The sequence below is a fragment of the Lutra lutra genome, chromosome 3, assembly GCF_902655055.1.
Source record: "Lutra lutra chromosome 3, mLutLut1.2, whole genome shotgun sequence".
Classification (NCBI taxonomy): domain Eukaryota; kingdom Metazoa; phylum Chordata; class Mammalia; order Carnivora; family Mustelidae; genus Lutra; species Lutra lutra.
The window spans coordinates 30218044-30238827 of NC_062280.1; positions in this window are offsets into that span (position 1 = coordinate 30218044).

Below are 20784 nucleotides of genomic sequence, written 5' to 3' on the forward strand. Positions count from 1 at the left end.
CAGAGAGGAGGCAGAGCTTGAGCTGGGTTGAATTATGTGGTAATATATATACATTTTTTTTTTTTTTACTAGTAATGAAAGCTGGCTGAGCTGAAACCCAGAGCAGAATTTCTCACTGGCTGGCTGCTCTAGGTCGTAATAGCTTCAGTGCCCACCAGAATGGAATTTTTCTGAGCCTGTGAAGTTGTGTGAGGTGCGCCTGGCAGGTAAGCCAGCGTCATTGCCTTCTACCTGTTGCTTAACTGAACACACTTTTCTTCTCTTGGCTAGTTCTTCCAAGCCTCCCGAAGTTCTAGAAGCAACTGAATGAGCAGACCCCTGGGTAGAAATTAGGCGGGGATGGTGGGGTAGAGGTCTTTTAAGTCCTTTTCCACATGGGTGGTGAGATTAGGCATGGAGACAGTGGGGTCTATCTGAAATAAAGAGGGAGGGAATGATTCTGGGGAAGAGTTCCTTGTATTTCCGAGTCCCTTTTCTGATGTCATTTCTGCTGCTTATACAGAATTCATTTGGGGCTCATGCAGGGGAATCCCAGATTAATGGTCTTTTCCAGGAGTTAGGAAATAGTAGGACACATAGCTAACATTTACATATATAACATTAACATATATAACATTTACTATAAACTTACACCCTTCCTACAGATTATTTGATTTAATTTTTACAATAATGTGGGTCCCTTTTACAGATGAGGACCCTGAGGTTTAGAGAGGTTAAATGAGTTGCTTCAGATTACACAGGTAGTAAGAGGTACACAGAGGGACTGGAATTCTCAACATTATTTTTAAACTTATTTTTAATTTAAGAGCTTCATTAAGATATAACTCATATACTTATAATTCACCCACTTGAAGTATGCAATTCAGTGGTTTTTTTTTTGTTTATTTGAATGTATAAATATCACTGCTATCAACTTTAGACCATTTTTATCTCTTGAAACAGAAACCGTATACCAATTAACAGTCACTCTATTTCTCCCTAACCCCTCTCTCCTGCTAGGCAACCAGCCTACTTTCTGTCTCTCTAGATTTGCCTCTTTCATATGAATGGACTCATACATTGTGTAGGCTTCTGTGACTGGCTTCTGTCACTCAGCAAATGTATTCCAGGTTTGTTCACGTTGTTGCACGTATCAGGGCTTCATTCTTTTATATGGCTGAATAATGTTCCGCTGTAGGAATGTATCGCATTTCATTTATGGATTCGTTGATGGACCCAAGGGTCGGTTTCACTTTTGGCTATTAGGAATAATGCTGCTATGCGTCTTTACATCTTAGCTTTTGTGTGGGTGCATGTGTTCATTTCTCTTGGGTGTACAAGCGGAATTGCTGGATCATATGGTAACTATGGTTCACCCTAGAGGAACTGCTGGGCTATTTTCCAAAGCAAAGTCACCAATTTACATTTCCACCGGTATGAAATCCTCCATGTTGACCACGAACCAGGTAATTTATACCTTTGTCACTTATTTGTGCACAAAAAAATTCCATACAACTTAGTAAAGCTCTAATAAAACCAATTAGAAACCAGAGAGTTTTCTTAATGAGAAAGCTTAAAGCTGAACTCGGGTTTGGAGCCTTTGTGCTTTTTGATTTGAAGACATCAATTGAGCCAAGTGATGAAGAGATAAATGAGGAGGACTGCCACGTTTGTATTTCCCTCAATTCCCTGAGGCATTAGGGGGATTTTTCTGCTTATTTCTAAGGCTGAGTAGTTTCTAGTAGTCCTCGCGCAGGTGCTGCTACAACCCAGGATTGTCTATTATTCTGAAAAGCCATTGACATTTGCTGAAAGACCGCACACAAAGAAGACATGCATAATGTCTATGCATATGTCACGCTGGTCTTGAAAAGCTAGGTACTCCGGCATCAAGTTCACTGCCACTTGATTGCAAGTGACACAGACCTCAAGGCCATTAAAAAAAAAAAAAAGAAAGAAATAATAATAATAAAAAAAGAGAAACACAGAAAGTAAATTTTTTTTCCTCTTGCAAGAGATTTTTGAAAGGGTCCAAAAAGGTGATTTTCAACAAGGTATACTTGAGTGAGTCTTGAGGTTTGCTGTCTGGGTATGGAAGAGCATTTCTTGAGTGCTTATTCTGAGTACACTGGGCGGATATGAGAAGAACATAAGCCATGGTCTCTGCCCTCTGGGAATTTCTATCCTGTGTTATTACAGAATGACTCAAGGCTAAGCTGTGACCATAAATGCTACAGGGGTGGTGAGAAGGGAGAAGTGGTGTGTGTCGGAGTGGCGGCTAAGAAAGCTGATGCAGGATGTGGGAACAGCCTTAAAATAAGCCAAGCCAGGATTTAAACAGGAGAGAACGACATGACTATTCCAGGTGGGGACAGCAGTGACCATGTGACAAAAGCCAGGGGGTATGTAGGGGCCAGGGGACAGATGGGTAGGCTGGAGAAGAAGGTGTACTTGAAAGTTGGAGAAGGGGTTAGCCTCACTGCATCATGGCAAGAGCCCTGGACGGTGGATCTGGACCCGATTCTGCTTTCGATTTTGCTGCTAGCTAATTTTTGATGAAGGCTCTGTGCTTGAGCAACCTGGGGCTTCTGTTTCTTAATCTATAGACTATGAAAGTTGGACTGGTCCTGTTCTCAAAATTGGTTTCACATTACAATCTCCTGAATGTTTATTTAAAAATACAGATTTCTGGATCCCAGCCCTGGAGATCATATTTCCGTCGGTATGAGGTAGTGGTTCTCTTGGCTCCACATTAGAATCCCTCAGGGAACTTTTAAAACCAGTGATGTCTTGGTTTGCACCCCCAGAGATTGTAATTCCGTGGGTCCTGGGTGCAGCCAGACGTGTTCGGAGTGCGCCCGGGTGATTTGAATGGGCAGCGATGCTGAGAACCATGATCTCTGGTTGATTCTGAAGTGCTGAGGGCTGGCTGGAGACTCCATCCCTCCTGGAATGGAAGGACTCTCACCCCTTTCTGGCTCTGACAGCTTTGGATTCCATGAAAAGTATGTTGGGATCATGCAGCAGAGGGCGTTCACTGCTGGACTGAGGGATCTGTACTTTGTTTTACAAGTAGCAGGAGACATGTCAGATGTTTGAGCAGAGCAATCATTTAAGACCTCTCCCCTGTGTACATTTCATTGCTTTGGAGCATGATCGAAGAAAGGGAAAGAGTAAACTGCCTCTTTAGTCATGCTTCTGGCTGGAAAGAGGTGATGGGTGCCAATTCTGTTGTGTGAGAGGGTCTTGTGTCTCTGTGAGACACAGACACAGTCAAGGGAGATAAATGCTCAAGACGTGGCCTGGGGGAGTGGGGCATGGAGCATGATCTTCACTAAAGTCATCATCCTTACTCAAAAAGATGCCACTGGGGGACTAAGACAGTGGTAGATAGTGTAGATTTTAAATTACATTTTATATTATATTCCCTTTTCAATTCTCCTTTTAATCCTCCGATGAACAAGAGGAGTCTCTGTTGACTAGTAGTTTGGCTCTGAGGGCTCTCTGGTACTTGCCAATATACTGTTTTGACAAAGAGACAGACGACCCCAGGCTTAGAGCCCCAGGCAGGTGATGTATCTAGCTAACATTTAGCAAGAGTGTCCCTCCTTATCTAAATCCTCCTGGTCCCGGAGTTTCAGGAAGGTCAGACGGGGAGGTTTGGGTTCTTCTTAATTTTAGCCCCTGATGTGATCTTTCATTTACAGCACTGACTCAAAGTTTGCTTCTTGAATAAATTTGAGTGAAAACATGAGTTGATTTAAAGAGAAATGTTAATAACACAGATGGAAAAGTGAGGCAGAAAGGAAATAAAATTGTGAAGGAGTATACTAATAAATGACATTCAGGAAGCACTGGTGGGATCCTTCCAGAACGTGGACTTGGAGGAGGAAGCCCTAATCTGTGCTCTTAATGCTAGCCGGTCTCCTCACGTCTCTAGCCTGTAACAGTTGAGGAGTCCACTAGATAATCTTAAAAATTCTTGCCAAGTTTGAAATTCTATGTTCCCATGACAATATTTCTAAAATACAGTCCCTTCCCTAGGAGACTGATCATACCTGGTTACTCACTAATGGTCATGGTACCTCTCCAACCCCCATCTTCCATTAGGTGTGGAAAGCTTGTGGGCAGCTCCCTGGAACCCTGGCAGGATTCACCAGCACGATTTCCTCAGAATTGCAGGGCAGGGATATTTTAAGGAATGTGGGCCCTGCAGGCTACAACATAAAAAACTTTCAAGGGAGAAAAACCAAAACAAAATGCACAATGCGAAACAAAACAAAACTAACAAAAACCCGAACAAACCAAATTAGCTTTGTAGTTAACAACTGAATATCCCCCCAACTTTCCATCTTTTTGGGTGTGGATGTGTTGTTTCTTTTCCTAAAAATGTTTTATTAGGGAACAGATGATGAATTCTGTTTGAAATGCTTTTGCTGCCACTATATCTTTGCTTCCTTGGACCAACATGGAAAAATATCTCTTCAATCTCTCCCTTAACAATCTCCTCCCGGTCAAAAAGCTAATGCCCACAGATATGGTTTGGTAGATCATTTGAGAGGAATTTTGTGGTTCTCTAAGTGTGCAGTTCCCAGCTCTCAATGTATATAAAAATCACCTTAATGTATCTAAAAATCAGAGCTGCAGGTCCTTGGGTCCCAGGCTCAGCAATCTGACTGAGCAGGTTGTGGGAGGGGTCCAGGAAGCAAGGATCCGGGTGATTTTGTTGTTGATGGTCTGCAGAGATCCCATCCAGAAGTCCTGCACTAAGGGAAGGTATGTGATTCATGCATTAACTTTTCTGTTGTTATATGGTCTCAAAATCTCTAGCCAGAGAAAGCCATCCTTAGTCTTGTGGTGTATGAACCTAGACATGCTCCCTTTTCTTTCCTCATTTTTACTCAGACTTCAAATGAATATCAAGGTCAACCTGATGGGATCAATATCCCAACAACAGAGGAAGGATAATGTAATGGTTTAAGGGCGTAAGTTCGGGCAGTTCAAAGCCTGCTTTCAAATCCTTATATTCTAGCTTTGTGATCTTGGGCAGGTTGCTAATTCTTCAGTTTCAATTTCCTCATCATTAAAATGAGGATCACAACAGGGTTAATTGAGTTAAGCCCTTCCTGCGAGGTAAGCATTCAATGAAGGTTAGGCTTTATTAGTATGGTTGTTATTTGGGAAGAAAAGAAAAGGGCAGGGGATGGGAGGTGTCATGAGAATGGAGCTTGGATCCCAAGGGTTGCAGGTGGCCAGGGAGAAAGGCAGAGTTCCTTCTGAGAAGGGATGTGCACGTGCAGCTTCTCATCTTTATCCCATGTGAACTTCTCTGGCTTCTTTAGTGCCCTGAGAGGCAGCAAAAGAAAGTGTAATGTGGGATAGGAGCAGGACAGAGCTGTCTCCAGGATTCCCAAGGGTCGGTCTGAGTTTGGCATTCACACCACAAAGATCACTCCATGTCAAGTTTCTGGGCATTAGGTGGGTACTCGGGGATATCATGCTGCTCACAGCCGAGTGTCCCATCTACAAACCTACCATGACTGTGTCCTGGGCTGTTCCTGACAGGACGTCCCCTGGGCAGCCTCTAGCACTCGGGGGTGGGGGCTGGGGCTGGCTAATGCTTCCTAGAGATGGTTTAATGAGGACTCAGCACACAAAGGGTAGTTGCTTCCAGAAAGCCAGTGGGGCTTTGTTAACACATCACTCAGGGTTCTGACACACACCCTGATTTGTTTTGTCTGCGGGTGCCTACTGAAGTCTGCGCATAAATAATGCAGGCATGAGGGTTGAGGAAAAAATTCCCTTTATCCTTTTGCTATGCGAAAGTACTACAACTTAACTTTGGCAGAGTAGGCAAACCTTTATTTTCGGGAGACTCAGGTGTGTCTGACTCTCAGGGAATGAATTAAGTTTGTTTGAGCTCTTAACCATGTTTTCTTTGAGTGGTAAAACCTGCTGACAAGGAAAATGGATAAATTTAAAGAGTAAAACAAAGGGGATTTCATATACAGAGGATGGAAAATTCAAGGTGACCAGTGTAGTTGCTGCTCCCTCTGAGCATTTGGTGACTCAGAGGAGGAAGGACACCAGTTCTCCAAACTGGCCTCCCCTCCCTTTTCTCCAACTGTCATTTCCAGGAAAGAATGAGGTAGAAGGGAGCAAACACAAGGACAGAGCAAGGAGTTGCCTTTTTGGAATAAACTTTTGATGTTTAACACATTTAGAATTTTTTTTTTTTTGATCACGTTTGGAATTTCTTTTTTTTTTTCTTTTCTGTTTTAAAAGATTTTATTTATCTGAGAGAGAGAGAGAGAGAGCAAGCGAGCAAGAGAGACCATGAATGGGGAGAGAGGGAGAACCAGGCTTCCTGACATGGGGCTCAATCCCAGGACCCCAAGATCATGACCTGAGCCCAAGGCAGACGCTTAACCGACTGAGCCACCGAGGCGCCCCACATTTGGAATTTCTAACCTCACCTTCCAGTCTTGGAGTCCAAATAGTAGAAAAAGAATCTAACTACTGAAGTCAGGCGTTATTTTAAACACCAATAGTAATGAATTTTACTGGAGGGCGCGGTGTTAAAACATACAGATAAACCAGAAAGTCACCACCTTCTGAAGTCCTGAACTACCCCTCCCCCCACCCCGCCCATCCTGGCATCTTGGCTGCTTTTCTTTCCAGCCACCAGGATACACTCTTTTCCTGCCTTGTAGGCGCTCCAGCCCTGCCTCCTGCTGTCCGCCAATATGAATCCAATAAGGGGCCTCCCTCTGTGTCGCCAAACAAACCCCAGCTCCTGATGCGGAGGAAAGATGCAGAGACCTGACCCCAGCCAATAACAACAATGTTATAACATGTTCTAGATTTGCCTCTTAGGCGCGCGGCTTTGCTTTCCCCACCTGCCTTTAATTTTTCTCTTACCACAAGCTGATAGAGATATGCATCAAAGACTTATCAGATGAGCGCTCTCAATAGAACTGAAATGCTCAGTCCATCTAATTTGGCAAATTCTAAATAGCTACCTTCAACTAAGTTCAAAGAATATCATTGTTCCTATGTTCTTTCTTTAAAAAAAAAAAAAAAAGGAGGGGGGCGCAGCTCCTTTGGCTAACTGAATCAAGACAAGCCACTGAGAAAATGTAGCAAGGTATTTAAAAAAATGGAAGATACAGGAGAACTGGAAGTTAACAGAACGTTTTCAAACAGTAATTTAGGTTTTCGCAAAGGCTTAGGGTTGGTGTGTATTCTGATGTCACCGAAATACCCCTGATTTAAACATAAGTACTTTAATAACTAGTTAGGGAAAGAAAAACTTTCTTTCCCAGGCAAGCAGCAATAGAAACCTTTCTGTTAAATTCCTTTGATTACAATAGTTCTTTGTTAGCGGATTGTAACTTTGCCCCAGGGCTGTTGATAAGCTCCTAAAATCAAGAGGACCTGTCCTTCTAGTGAAGTGTTCACCTTGAAGATGGATTGGAAAGAAAATAAATGTCTAGCGCTTAAACTTTTTTATTTGTCTTTATGCATCTCTTTGCCTGAGAAGTCTGACAAAAATCAACATTAGTTGGAAATAACGTAAAGCCAAAGCATACTGAATGGAAAAGATTATTCACACTTGTTGCTTGGGAACCCTTCTGAAATTAGGAAATAATTAGGTGTGTCCTTGCTGCTCAAAGCAGAAGTTGGGCAATTACCGGATTCATTTGTTTAAGTGGGTTATCAGGAGGAAAATACCCACTTTGGAGACCTACATGATTTAGCCTGACTTTCTAATGATCAAATGAATTAAGCACTGGATCACTAATTCATTTGGAAGAGGGTAGCTAACTGCCTTTGGGTCTCATCCAGTTGTTTCATCAGAGAATGAGCCGATTATTTTGTAATTCTATTATGATTATTGTTTTATAATACTATTATTTTGAAACATTATTATTTTGTAATACTAAGGATTTTATAATGCTTTTTTCCAGCTACAGAAATTCTAGGAGATGAAAGTTGATTCCATTTCCTCCCATTTTAGTCGAAGGCATAGAGACTCAAGGTTACACACCTACCTGGTCTGGATTATAACCCAGAGGTATGAATTCCTAGGCTAGTGGACTGTCTGTCCCCTCCCACTGCCTTATTATTTGATGAGTATAGACATCAGCTGGGAAGAGCAAAGGAACTGAGATGCACCGTAACTTGGTCTTGCCATTCTCTTCTCTCTGCCCTGGGTCCTCTTCTCTGTGTACCTTCCAGTCCATTGGTTATAGTGATCAAGGGGAAATAACAGAGAAGAAAGATGAGACACACAGAAAGAGAGGGATTAAGAAAGATTTTGTTAGAAAGCTAGAGAAGGAGTCCGGGGAAAAGGCTAAGTCAGATGGGGTGGGTTCCTCTCCACCCAAAACGGGAAGAAAGGGCCAACTCCCCTTCTCTCTTCCCTAGCCCATGCCAGCACTGCTTGCTAAGCATTTCTTCCACACTTCATCTCCATTTCCCCCTCCAGTGGATGAGTGTTTTCATTCCTGCTATGCCTGAGAAAGTTCCAAAAATACACAGAGAAAGTCTGGTTAAATGGTATTTAGAATTGGCCCCAGAACAGAAACTGCTTTGAAAAGGAGCTTGTTTTCAGTGTCTGTTTGTTTGCCAGGATCCAGCATCACTGTGTAGGCTTGGGGTTTGAAATAGGTACTCGCATATCTATGTTTTATTCCAACCAGTCTCAAACATTTGACTTTTTTCATTGCCCAGGCCCATTTTCATGATAATACTGTGGTTAGAAATCCAAGACTTTTAACCAGGCAGACAGGAGTTGAATCCTGGCTGGACACCCTATGAAACTGTGGGCACATTTATTAATCACTATAGGCCCTGGTTTTCTCACCTGCAGTGGGAATCATATTATATATCTCCTGGAGTTAATAAGGAGTAAATAAGATAATGTTAATAAGAGGATTCCCACAGTGCATGACATGGAGTCAAAGTTCAGTAAGTGGCGATTGGCATCACCATCATCATCATCACCATCATCACCATCATCACCATCACCATCAAGTGAAAGCCATGCCCAAGGACTTGACATCTATCTGCTTACAAAATGTTAACCTAATAGAAGCTTTCATAGAATAATCTGGAATACACTTTCTATTCTGGTGAGGATATAGCTATAAGTATTGGTGAAATTAAATTTCCCTTAGATGCATATGTTTGAAGGATTTGGGCAGAAAGATAGTTTCTGTAGAGAGAATGGAACTTCCCAAGTGGTGTCATCAGAGATTTCTGGGGATGTTTCCTTTGCCATGCCTATGACAGGACCTGGAATTATACCATTTTTTGGTTCAAATCCTGGTGCTTCCATTAACTAATTGTTGACCTTGTCAATCTTGGACTCCACTGAGAATGCTTTAGTGGGAACTGATTTATCAGGTTACTAGCCCATATGAGGGTTGGCTGAAGAGGTGGGAAGGGGAACATAATCAGAAATATTTATTTATTTATTTATTTTTTAAGATTTTATTTATTTATTTATCAGAGAGAGAGATCACAAGTAGGCAGAGAGGCAGGCAGAGACAGAGGGAGAAGCAGGCTCCCTGCCGAGCAAGGAACCCGATATGGGACTCGATCCCAGGATGCTGGGACCATGACCTGAGCCGAAGGCAGCTGCTTAACCAACTGAGCCACCCAGGCATCCCTAATCAGAAATATTTAATATGTATTGATGGTATTGGTGTTAATAATGGGCAGGCAAGGGATTCGAAGGTAGGAGAGGGGCATAGCCTGGAGAATTTGCATAGCCCGGGTTCTTATAATTGCTCAGGATATGCAATTTTGCAAGAAAGCCAGAGCCAGGCAGATCTTCTTGTAGCTTTTGAAAGAGTGACAGATGAGACCCACATATAGTCTGGACTCTGTGTTTGGGTGTGTAAGTCACCATGACACGGGACAAATTCTTTGACTTTTCTCGTGTGTAAATGGGGATGCTAACCACTTCCCTGCTTGCCCTGCATTGTGTTTCGTGAGATTCAAGATCATTGCATTAAAGCACTTTGAAAAGTTGACCTGAAATTGAAACATGTTCATAATTTTTTCATACCAGAGGAGATGACGAGTAATCAAGATCAGACGAGATCGGGTGTATTCAGGATGGTCTGACCATAGACAAATGACTGAGTAATCTTGATCTCATTTCTTCCTGCTACCCTTTCCAATATATCCTCTTTCATTCTGCTCATTCCCACTCACTTGAGGATCAGGCCATGTGCTCCTTAGTGCCATATAACAAAATATAAGAAAAGCCATTGAAATGATATATTTACAGGACTTAGCAGCATGCAAAGGAAAAATGGCTCCCTTTTTAGTTATATTAGACAAAAGGTAAATAAATGATTGAATTGAATTTGACATTTGTAGTCAGAAGAGGGCTTTACTTTTCCCTAATAACCTCAAAACCAAAGACTTGAGAAAAATTATGTGATTTGCAGGCTGTAGGACAGATTTGCAATTAGGGTGGGGCGTGATAATGAAGACTTAGAATTGGAAAATCAGCCGGAGGGATTAAAGTCTAGAAAATGCCTACAGAACCTATTCAGTTCTGCAAAGGAAATTTCCATATCGGAACAGCTCACTTGACCATATGCATTATAGCCCTGCCTGCTCCTCGTTTTAACTTTTATTAGGTTATTCCATCTGGCTCCTGGTCACCATTAGAAAGTATTATATGTGAGGAATCTCTGCAGACTGAGGTTTTAGTTCACTGAGAATTTTGATATTTCTACTTATCTTTATTGGGCTGCTTGTAAAGAGATTGAAGTTCTTTAACCAAACACTGTCTGTAAGTCCATATGGAGAGAAGATGATGGCTAAGTGATTAAGCTGTTGAAATGGAGAAAATGCAGAATCCATTAATGGTCAGAAGGAAGATATCAGGTGGTGCCCTGAGCTATTTGGCTGCTTGTTGGGGCTACTTAACAAGAATGGTATGTGTGTGCATGTGCACACACACACATGCAAGTCTGTGATATCCACCTTGGGCAAAATTGTGATTGAAGCTAAGACATTTCTTCTTATTCTCCCTTTTTCTTGTGTATTTCTTCTCCCTGCTTCTCTTTTCTGGCCCAATAATTATTCTCTCCCTGTCTGCTTCAACTTTTCTCTTCAAAGTCTGCATTAGGCGCTTTGCTTTCCTATACACCAAGTGTCATTGATCATTAACAGTGTAGAATGGTATTCATGGGGGTGTGAGAGCCACTTGCTTTGTCAAGTTCTTGCTTCAAAGAAACTCTTCGGCCAAAAAGGGTGGAAATGTTGACCAGGATATCAGGGGCAGAGGTCTAGTGCTTGGAAAAGTCACTTCACTCAAGGACTTGATGATATTTTACCTGGAGGAGCTCTTGAGACCAACGGAAGTGAGAGCCATTCTAGGGAGTAAGAACAGCAAGGAGGGGGAGGACTGTGGTGAGTTCACTGCAGGGTGCAGGACTAACAACAGTGGAGGCAAGCCCTGAGGAGAGGATTTCATCTCAGCTCTCGGGAGAAGGGCCCCAGGATGTGAAGGAGTGAGCTTTGAGGCCCTGGCAGGACTGTGAAGGACATTCTTGTACTGAGTGGGAGTAAGGGAGGTGACATATTAAGGCCTCTCCAACTCAGAGTCCTAGGACTCATCCATACTCCTTCAACCAGTTTTGGGCTGGCAGGGAGGGTATCAGCTCCCTAGTCAAAATTAGTCCATATTTTCACTAGAAAATGCAGTTTTCCATCTGCTCTGTCATGATGGGAAAGCAGTATCAGGCTTGGGACAAAGTTTAGCCTGTGCCTCCCTTTTCTTGCCAAATGCTGGTTTTTGCTTCTTTATCACTTTTTCGTTCTATCTTTTTAAAGGGGTGGTCGGGTAGCTTGAATTTGCTAACTTAGATTTTCACAGCTTCCTGGAGACTAAATAAATTCCTGCCTTGCAAGTTGCAGTTCTCAAGTGCAAGGTCATTCAGATGACATGAGATATAGCGGAAAATGGCATCATTCTCTTTTTCAATAAACATCTTGGGTTAGTATTCATTTGAGATATTAACAGTGCTCAGAGTAAACACCAGGGTTTTATCCCCTCATCTAAATGGGCATTAGCTCAAGATATGTCCCTTCTGTTTTGTCATGATTCATAAATCACCCGCCTGTAAAAATCAAAGGCTGAGAATATTTGGTTACCTGTGGCAGTGATGGACTTTCTATCAGTGACATTTGCCTTCCTGCCTTGGGTTCTTCTTAAGTACTGGGGCCTTTCTCCCTTCACCTTTGACCTGGACTTCCTGCCTCAGCATAAACATCTCCTCTTTATTCTGACAGATGCCCATAGAAGAGCAGTGAAATGTTACGAGATTTGGGTTTGTTTGTGTTTATTTGGTTCCTCTGCAAAGTGGGCTGGCTCAGTGTAATCCACATTGTCCCTCTGCTTTATTCAATGGGCTCCGTGTAATGATGTGCAGATACCAAATATGGCATGTTTGGGCAGAAGATAGTTTAATTCTAGTCTTATTTATGCCTTGTGACTTAATAGCAATAAGGGTTTTGTCTCCAAGAAGCTAGCTCAGAGAGAAAGCCAGCCACTGCTCAGCACACTATAAATGCAGATATGTGCTATTAAAGGTTGGAGCACTCACTGAGCTATCAGTTCCAAGTTGGAGCACTTAAGAACTGAGCTAAGTCATTGTGACCTTTCTTTCCTTTATTTTTTGTTTCTTTTCTTAAATGACAGTTATGAGTCTGTCCCTCAATTCACACCGTTTGACATAGGCCATTTAGAAGGTTGGATTGTTTAAGGAGACCATTTCAAATGGTCTTGAAGTTGGGAGTTTGGACTCAAACTCAGCCTGTAAATATCTTGTTAACATTCCGATTACGGAATCTGATGGGTGGGAGGTCTTTGTGTTGCTCCCTTGGTGATACCCTGGCATTAAGTGTCATTATTATGAACAACGGTCTTCCCTTAACCTCAGATGTCCCAGATATTGTGGTAAAATAAACATAATACAAAATTTACTATTTTAACCATTTTTAAGTGTATGGTTCTGTGGCATTAGTACATTCTCATTGTTCTGCGACCATCACCATCAACCAGCTCTAGAACTTTTTCATCTTCCCCAATAGAAACTCTGTACCCATTAAACATTACCTCCTCATTCCCGCCTCCTTGCAGCCCCTGGCATCCACTCTTCTGTTTTCTGTTTCTATGAATTTGATTGCTCTCGGGTGTCATATTCCTAGGGGACCACAAATACTTCCCTTTTACCCCAGGTGATCACCCCTTCTCTCCCTGGAGATGTCTGCTTCTGGTGGTGTGATGCAAATGTCCAGTTTCCTTCTATGCTTTTCCATGCTTACATACCTCCAAATAAACATGTTTCTTTAAAAAAAATTGAAGAGGGCATAGTATTCTAACTATTCTGTAATTTGTTCCTTCCATGTCATAACATGTATTGCAAATCATTTAGGGTTTAATTCCTTCTTCTACTGGCATCATAGTAGTCCATAATATAGATATACCATAATTGATTTAAATTGCTCCTGAATTGATGTTTAAATTTCCAGTGTTTCACTATGATCCATGATCGACAGCACTACCCAATTTTAACACCCTCCTTTTTGCATATGGGCAAGTATTTTCTTTAAAGCTTGATTCCTAGAAGTGGTCTCGCTCAGTTAAAAGGAATGTGAGCTTAAAATTTTGATAGATGCTGCCAAATTGTTTTTCAAAAAGGCATTTCTAAGTTACATATTCCCTAAATGAATGATGATGTTGCATTTTCTGGCATCCATTCCAGCATTTGATATTGTTAGTCTTTTAAACTTCTGCCAATCTGACAAGAAAACCCCTAAAATTTGCTATTCACATTTATTTACTATTATGAGAGAAGAACCCAAAGAAGAAATAGAAATCGCTGAGGGTCAGATGGGGGAGAAGAGAAGGGAAGTGGGGAGGGGGATTGTTCTGGAGGTGGCGGGACCCCCTTAGGAATGTGCAGGGGCTGGATGAAAGCCAGTGGGAACAGATGTTCCCAAAGACATTTGGCTGGCTCATTTCTGCTGCATCTACCATGTGGCCTCTTGCTGCATTGCTGGGGAGTGACCCAAGGCTTCCTACCTCCCATGAGTTGGCCACAGTTCCCTATATTCACAGCAGAGGCCAACACAATGGTGATCTCAGAAACAACAATGCTTTGAGTTATCCTAGGGCTTCCCTTGAATGTGCTTCACCCTCCATACTCCCTCTGCCCAGACTGCTCTCTCTGCAACGCCTCTGACCAATCCACTCATCCTGAAGTCATTTTGAACATCACTTCCTTAGAAAGACCTTCCTGAAGTCCTACCAGTCCAGTGCTTTTCCTTCAAAGCACTTGTAATGATTGTTGTTAAATGTTTTTCTAGTGATGTCACTGTTGATAATTGGCAGGAAAGCTTGTCTCTTCCTCTAAAGTATAAGTTTACTGAATGTAAGAAACAAGTATATCAGATTCACCATCATAGTCCTGTGGCTGGCACATAGTGGGTACTCATTAAATATTTGCTGGATGAATCAAGGAAAGCCAGGCACTTGCAATATAGAACATCACTACTCTTGGTTTGCCCATGAGAAAACTGCAGTTGAGAGAGGTTCAAATACTTACATATATTGAATGATTGCTGGGTGCCAAACCCAGTTCTCAGCACTGTACTCGGTGTTCAGAGCAGTGACTGGTGCTTGTTTGAATCATTGTGCCTCAAAGCAACCCTAACAGTTAGTTAATATCTTTATCCCTGTTTTACAGGTGAGAACATCAAAACACAGAGCCTTTCTTGGTACTAAATCAAGACAGTTTACTTGGATCACAGCTAGTGTTGGTCCCTGACAACTCTGTAAGGAACAGAAGGCCTGTCTTTCTTCTGTTCCCTTCCCTTGTAAGGGAGTTCCATATCCTGGACTTGCCTGTCTTGGTCCCTTTCCTTTGAAGGCTGATTGGCTAATTGCTCTTGAATAAACCAAATGGGCCAGGGTATTAATGATCTAATTATCCTACTAGGGTCCTAAGCATTTATTTTTAATTATTAATAAAATAAAAATCATATTTATAATTATTCATATATTCATATTTATAATTAATAAATAGTATTTTTAAAAAGATTTTATTTATTTATTTGACAGACAGAGAGAGCACAAGCAGGGGAAGAGGCAGGCAGAGGGAGAGGGAGAAGCAGACTTCCCACTGGGCAGGGAGCCTGATAAGGGGCTTGATCCCAGGACCCTGAGATCATGACCTGAGCTGAAGGTAAATGTTTAACTGACTGAGCCGCCCAGGCCCCCTAATAAGCAGTATCATATTAGTTTTAGGTGTGCATTATAATGACTCAACAATTGTGTACACTGCTCAATGCTCATTGGGATAAGCATACTCTCTAACCCCTTTATCTATTTTACCCATCCCCCTACCCACCTTCCCTCTGGCAACCATCAGTTCTCTCTATATTACAAGTCTGTTTTTTTGTTTATCTCTTTTATTGTTTGTTTTGTTTCTTAAGTTCCATGTAAGAATGAAATCATATGGTATTTGTTTTTCTTTTGTGTGGCTTACTTAGCATTATTCCCTCTAGGTCTATCCGTGTTATTGCAAATGCAAGATTTCATTCTTTTTATGGCTGAGTAATATTCTGTTGTGTCTGTCTGTCTATCTATCTATCTATCTATCATCTTATCTATTCATCCATCCATCCACGCACCTTCTCTACCTATTCATCTGTTGTGGGACACTTGGGTTATTTCCATATTTCTGCTATTGTAAACAATGTTGCAATAAACATAGGAGTGCATATATCTTTTCAAATTAGTGTTTTCGTTTTCTTTGGGTAAGTACCCACCAGTGGAATTGCTGGATCATCTGGTAATCCTATTTTTAATTTTTGGGGAACCTCCATACTGTTTTCTATAGTGGCTGTCCCAGTTTGCATTCCCACTGACAGTACAGAAAGGGTCCTTTTTCTCTCCATCCTCACCAACATTTGTTATTTCCTATGTTTTAGAGTTTAGTCATTCTGACGGGTGTAAAGTGATACCTCATTGTGGTTTTAATTTGCATTTCTCTGATGATTAGTGATGTCCAGCATTTAAAAAGAGGATTCCTGGGGGAAACAGTTTAACCGAAAGGAATAACTCTCCTAAGATGGAAATTCCAGGGCCTGTTGCAGATTGAGGAAAGAGTACAGTGTTTCCTCACCTTTTCTGATGTCACTTCAGAGAGGACTCAGTCCCCAACTCTCCTTCTGGAAGAATCTGGTCTTGCTCATGGCTCTGCTTGTCTTGTTCCCTGTTGAAGCTAAGAATGCGCATATGGGGAAATTGAGTCATTTCCTAGAGATGGACGAAGGGCCTGAAGTCTTTTGTTTTCTCTCTCCTGAGGTCTAGAAGGCATTTAAAATCACATTCCCAGCCTCGAAATAGAGACAAAAATCTACTTTTATTCATTTAATTTCCTTTTCTATGTCCCAGATTTTCCACAGAGGGAGTCAGCCAGAACCTCTTCTTGACTGCTCTGAGTCAGCATGGAACAATGCAAAGAGCAGGGCTCCTGAGATTCACCTGGCTGGAGTCTGAGACTTGGCTTTGCTGCTTCCTGTGTTAAGCTTTCTAATCTGCAGTGTTCCCTTCTGTAAAATGGGAATGGTGATTCCTATTCTGTATGGTGATTGGGAGGATTAGAATCATATCTGGAAAGAACCTACCGGAAAGTCTGGCGGATCTCAGGCAAACATCATATAGTAGCTGCAAGTTTTGGACTTAAAGGGATTTACAAAGTCAAGTTTTCAGGCCGGTGAAATCTCTTAAAGTCTGCCTTTGTTAAATTTATTTGCAAGACTTTTAGAAGCATCCGTGTATATGATACGCGTGCTTTATTTCTACCCCCTCTTAATTCAGTTTATATTACGACATTATGAAAAAATGTGTGATTCATCTAATAGTCACATTGGTCCTGGAGAATGATTTTTAAAATTAGCATGCATCTTTCAGTTATTTCTATATCTTAAAATTCCTATCTGTATTTTCTCTCTTTAGCTACCCATAAAGCCATTAAGAATTTATTGAGAATCATTTTCCTGGGACTGTAATCAGGACCCATCTCTGAAAGCATGACAATTGCCTTTTAAACTTTTAATGATGTAGGATGATTTTTATTTCTGACGTTGAGATTTTCAAATGATATATGTGCAGTGAATGTAAATAGCAATGATAAGAATCGCATAGTTTGAAAAATTTCAGTGACCGTTTATACCCAGGCCAAAGTAGATCGGAGATGGAATATAATGGGAATAGGGAATATGGTTCAATAAGAGAATTTAGCCTGCAAAGAGACTGGTTGGACACCTACCTATATTATGGATTTTTGTGTTCTCAGGATCTAGCACACGGTAGGTGCTGAACAGGCATTTATTGCATAAATGCATGGATAAGAATTGTTTTCCATATCTCTGTGCCATGTTGACCTGTGTAACTTCTATAAATCTTAAGCCCTTTACTAAACTTTTTGTTCATTCTGCATACTTTTATTGAGTGTTTGCTGTATGCCAAGCACTGAGTTTGGGGATACACTGATGAGCAAAACCAGATATAATCCTTCTTTGCTCTCTTGGAGCTTATGCGCTTAGGTGGGGTAGGCATTATGTGGATAAAAAATAAAATCAAGACACATGCAGTTCAGGAAGGGAGAAAACCAGAGTAGCTGGAGGGTAGAAGTAAGGGAGTAGTTAGTGGCCTGTGAAGGGTCTGGAGAGGTGAGCAGAGGACAGGCCAAATAAGGCCATTGAGAAGGACTGAATTTTATTCCCCAAATTCCTACTTAAAGCTCCAACCCCCAGTGTGACTGTATTTGGAGATGGGGCCTTTAAGGAAATAAACTAAGGTTAAATGAGGTCATAAAGGCGGGGTCCTCATCCAATAGGACAGGTGTCCTTATTGGAAGAGAAATACCAGGGATGTGTGTGCACAGAGGAGACTTTACATGAAGACACGTGGGAAAGTCCGCTATCTGAAAGCCAGGGTGAAATCAACCTTGTGTCAGTACCTTATTCTTGAATGTCCAGTCTCTAGACTGGAAGAAAATGAATTTCTCTCATTTAAATCACTCAGTCTGTGATACTTTGTTATGGTCTTGTAAGCTACTATAGCTATAGAGGCCACACTGAAGAATCTGGTTGTTACTCTAACAGCAAATGGAAAGCAGTGGAAGATTTTAAAACAGGGGGATCAGCATGATCAGCTTTGTGTCAAATGATTACTCTGGCCACAATGAGAAAACCCACTGGGTGGTGGGGGGGGAGTTTCAGGAGTCCCAGTCTCAAGTGTAATTCTTTTTCCATCATGCTGCTCAGAGTTGGTCTCACAGAGTTCCTTCCACGGTGGGTTCTGGGGAGGATGATGGTAAAGCCCTGTGGTTTGGTCACCAATAATGGCTGTCACAGTTTATGGAAATCTCTTCTTTAACTCTCTGAAACTGCTGAGCAGAAAGATTCCTGCAGCAAAACAGGGGGCACTGGTGGAGACCTGGCTCCTTTCTCTCTGCCTGTCAGGTTATTTTTGGTTAACTTTGCAGGGCAATTGGAGAAGGGGAGGGAAGTAAATGGACTTCAAAGCAAAATGTGGCAAGATGCCTTTCTTGTCGCCTTCCTATCCTATTCCAAGGGTTTGTTTGCTTCAGCCCTCAACCAATATTTCTAGGACCCCTAAGAGCAACTTTGATAAAAAAAAAAAAATCCCCAGAAAAACTTGGGAAACTGCTGTAATTACTAGTCAAAAGAAACAAAATTGATGAGCTTGTGTAGGTGGTAGTTTTAAACAGCTCCTTTTTTTTTTTCCTGCTCATGGTTCTGCATATTGACAGTTTGGGCTGGGCTCCGTGGGTGGTGCTGCTGATCTAGACATGGGGATTGGCCAGCTGATCTGGGGCTCAGGTCATGTGTCTGCAGCCAGTAGCTGGGTAGAGACTGGCTGATTGTCAGCTGGTTGCCTTGGTTCTACTTCATGAGGTCTGTCATCCTTCAACATGGTAGCTGGGACACGAGAGGATGCCCAGTGAACATGTACTTTCAAGTTTCTGTTTATGGCATATTGGTTAATGTCCCAACTGGTCAAAGCAAATCCTAGGGCTGGCCAGAATCAAGGGGTCAAGGGATAGACTCCACCTCTTGAGAGAAATTTTCTGTAAGGACACAATGTATAAGGATGTGGGGACTGGGAAGGGAAGAATTTGTGGCCAGTTTTACAATCAACCACCCCCTCCAATTTCAGTCATTTGGTGTACAGTGCTTACAACTCTTGCCATACTCACATTCTTGTTTGTTTTCTTTAAATCAACCTCAACTTTAAAAGTACCTATTTTAGGAGCACCTGTGTGGCTCAGTTGATTAAGTGTCCATCTCTTGGTTTCAGCTCCGTTTGTGATCTCACTGTCCTGAGATCAAGTCCTGCGTTGGGTTCTGCGCTCAGCGTGGTGTCTGCTTGCGATCCTCTCCCTCTCTACTCTTAAAAAAATAAAGTACCTCTTCTTAGCCTCCACCTGAACAAACTTGTCTTTGAAATCGTGACTCAATGTGAAATCGTGACTCAAAATCCATATGGTAAAGTCCTAACTCCCGGTAACTCTGAATGTGATTTTATTTGGAAATAGGGTCATTGCAGATGTAATTAATTAAGATGGGGCCATACTGGAGTAAGCTGGGCCTCTAATCCATTATGATTGGTGTCCTTATAAGAAGATAGCCATGTGAAGCCCAAGGCACCTGAACAGCATGTGATGACAAAGGCAGCTGCAAGCCAAGGACTGCCAAAGATTGTCAGCAAATACCAGAAGCTAGGGAGAAGCAAAAGCTTCCCCACAGGTTTCAGAGGAAGCATGGCCCTGCTGACACAATTTCAAATTTCTAGCATCGAGGACTATAAGAAAACCTTCATTGCTGTAAGCCAACCAATGTGCAGTATTTTGCTATGGCAGACCTAGGAAATAAATAATTATATAAAAAAATATTAGCTTAAAGCATATGAAATTGTCACCATTGTATTTTTTAGGTAAAAAAAGCTTACACAGCAGCAGTTTCAGATTCAAATAAATATCTGGCTATTGAAAAAGTTTGTGGACTACATAAAATGATCCTGTATGCTGTCATTGGTCTATCATTACACTTTAGAAGACATTGATTTAAAGTGTTCTATAAAAAAGTAAGGGGTTTGAGGGCGCCTGGGTGGCTCAGTGGGTTAAGCCGCTGCCTTCGGCTCAGGTCATGATCCCAGGTCCTGGGTTCGAGCCCCACATCGGGCTTTCTGCTCAGCAGGGAGCCTGCTTCCTCCTCTCTCTCTGCCTGCCTCTCTGCTTACTTGTGATTTCTCTCTGTCAAATAAATAAATAAAAAAATCTTAAAAAAAAAAAAAAGTAAGGGGTTTAAACTGCAGTGGGAATGTCTGACTCTAGATGATGCTTCGTCTCCACAACATCATCTTTTCTGGCTTCACCTACTTGAGGAAGCATTAGCATAAAAACTATATAATTAATTTGTGCGTGCTCTGAACCTAAAATCAGAAGAAATGAAAATTTTCTTAGTACTGAACCTGACTTTTCAAAAACAAAAACAAAAACAAGAAAACATGAATTCATCTCCAATCTTGAGATATCAAAAAAAAAAAAATCAAGGAGTGGATTTTCTAGACAAGACAAAGTGTGCCATTTGGCTTCTAAATAAGATGTGTGGATTGACTCAAGTTTCTTTCTTCAAGACAGTCCCAATCAACTTGAAACTAGTTAGTAGAATTCCATT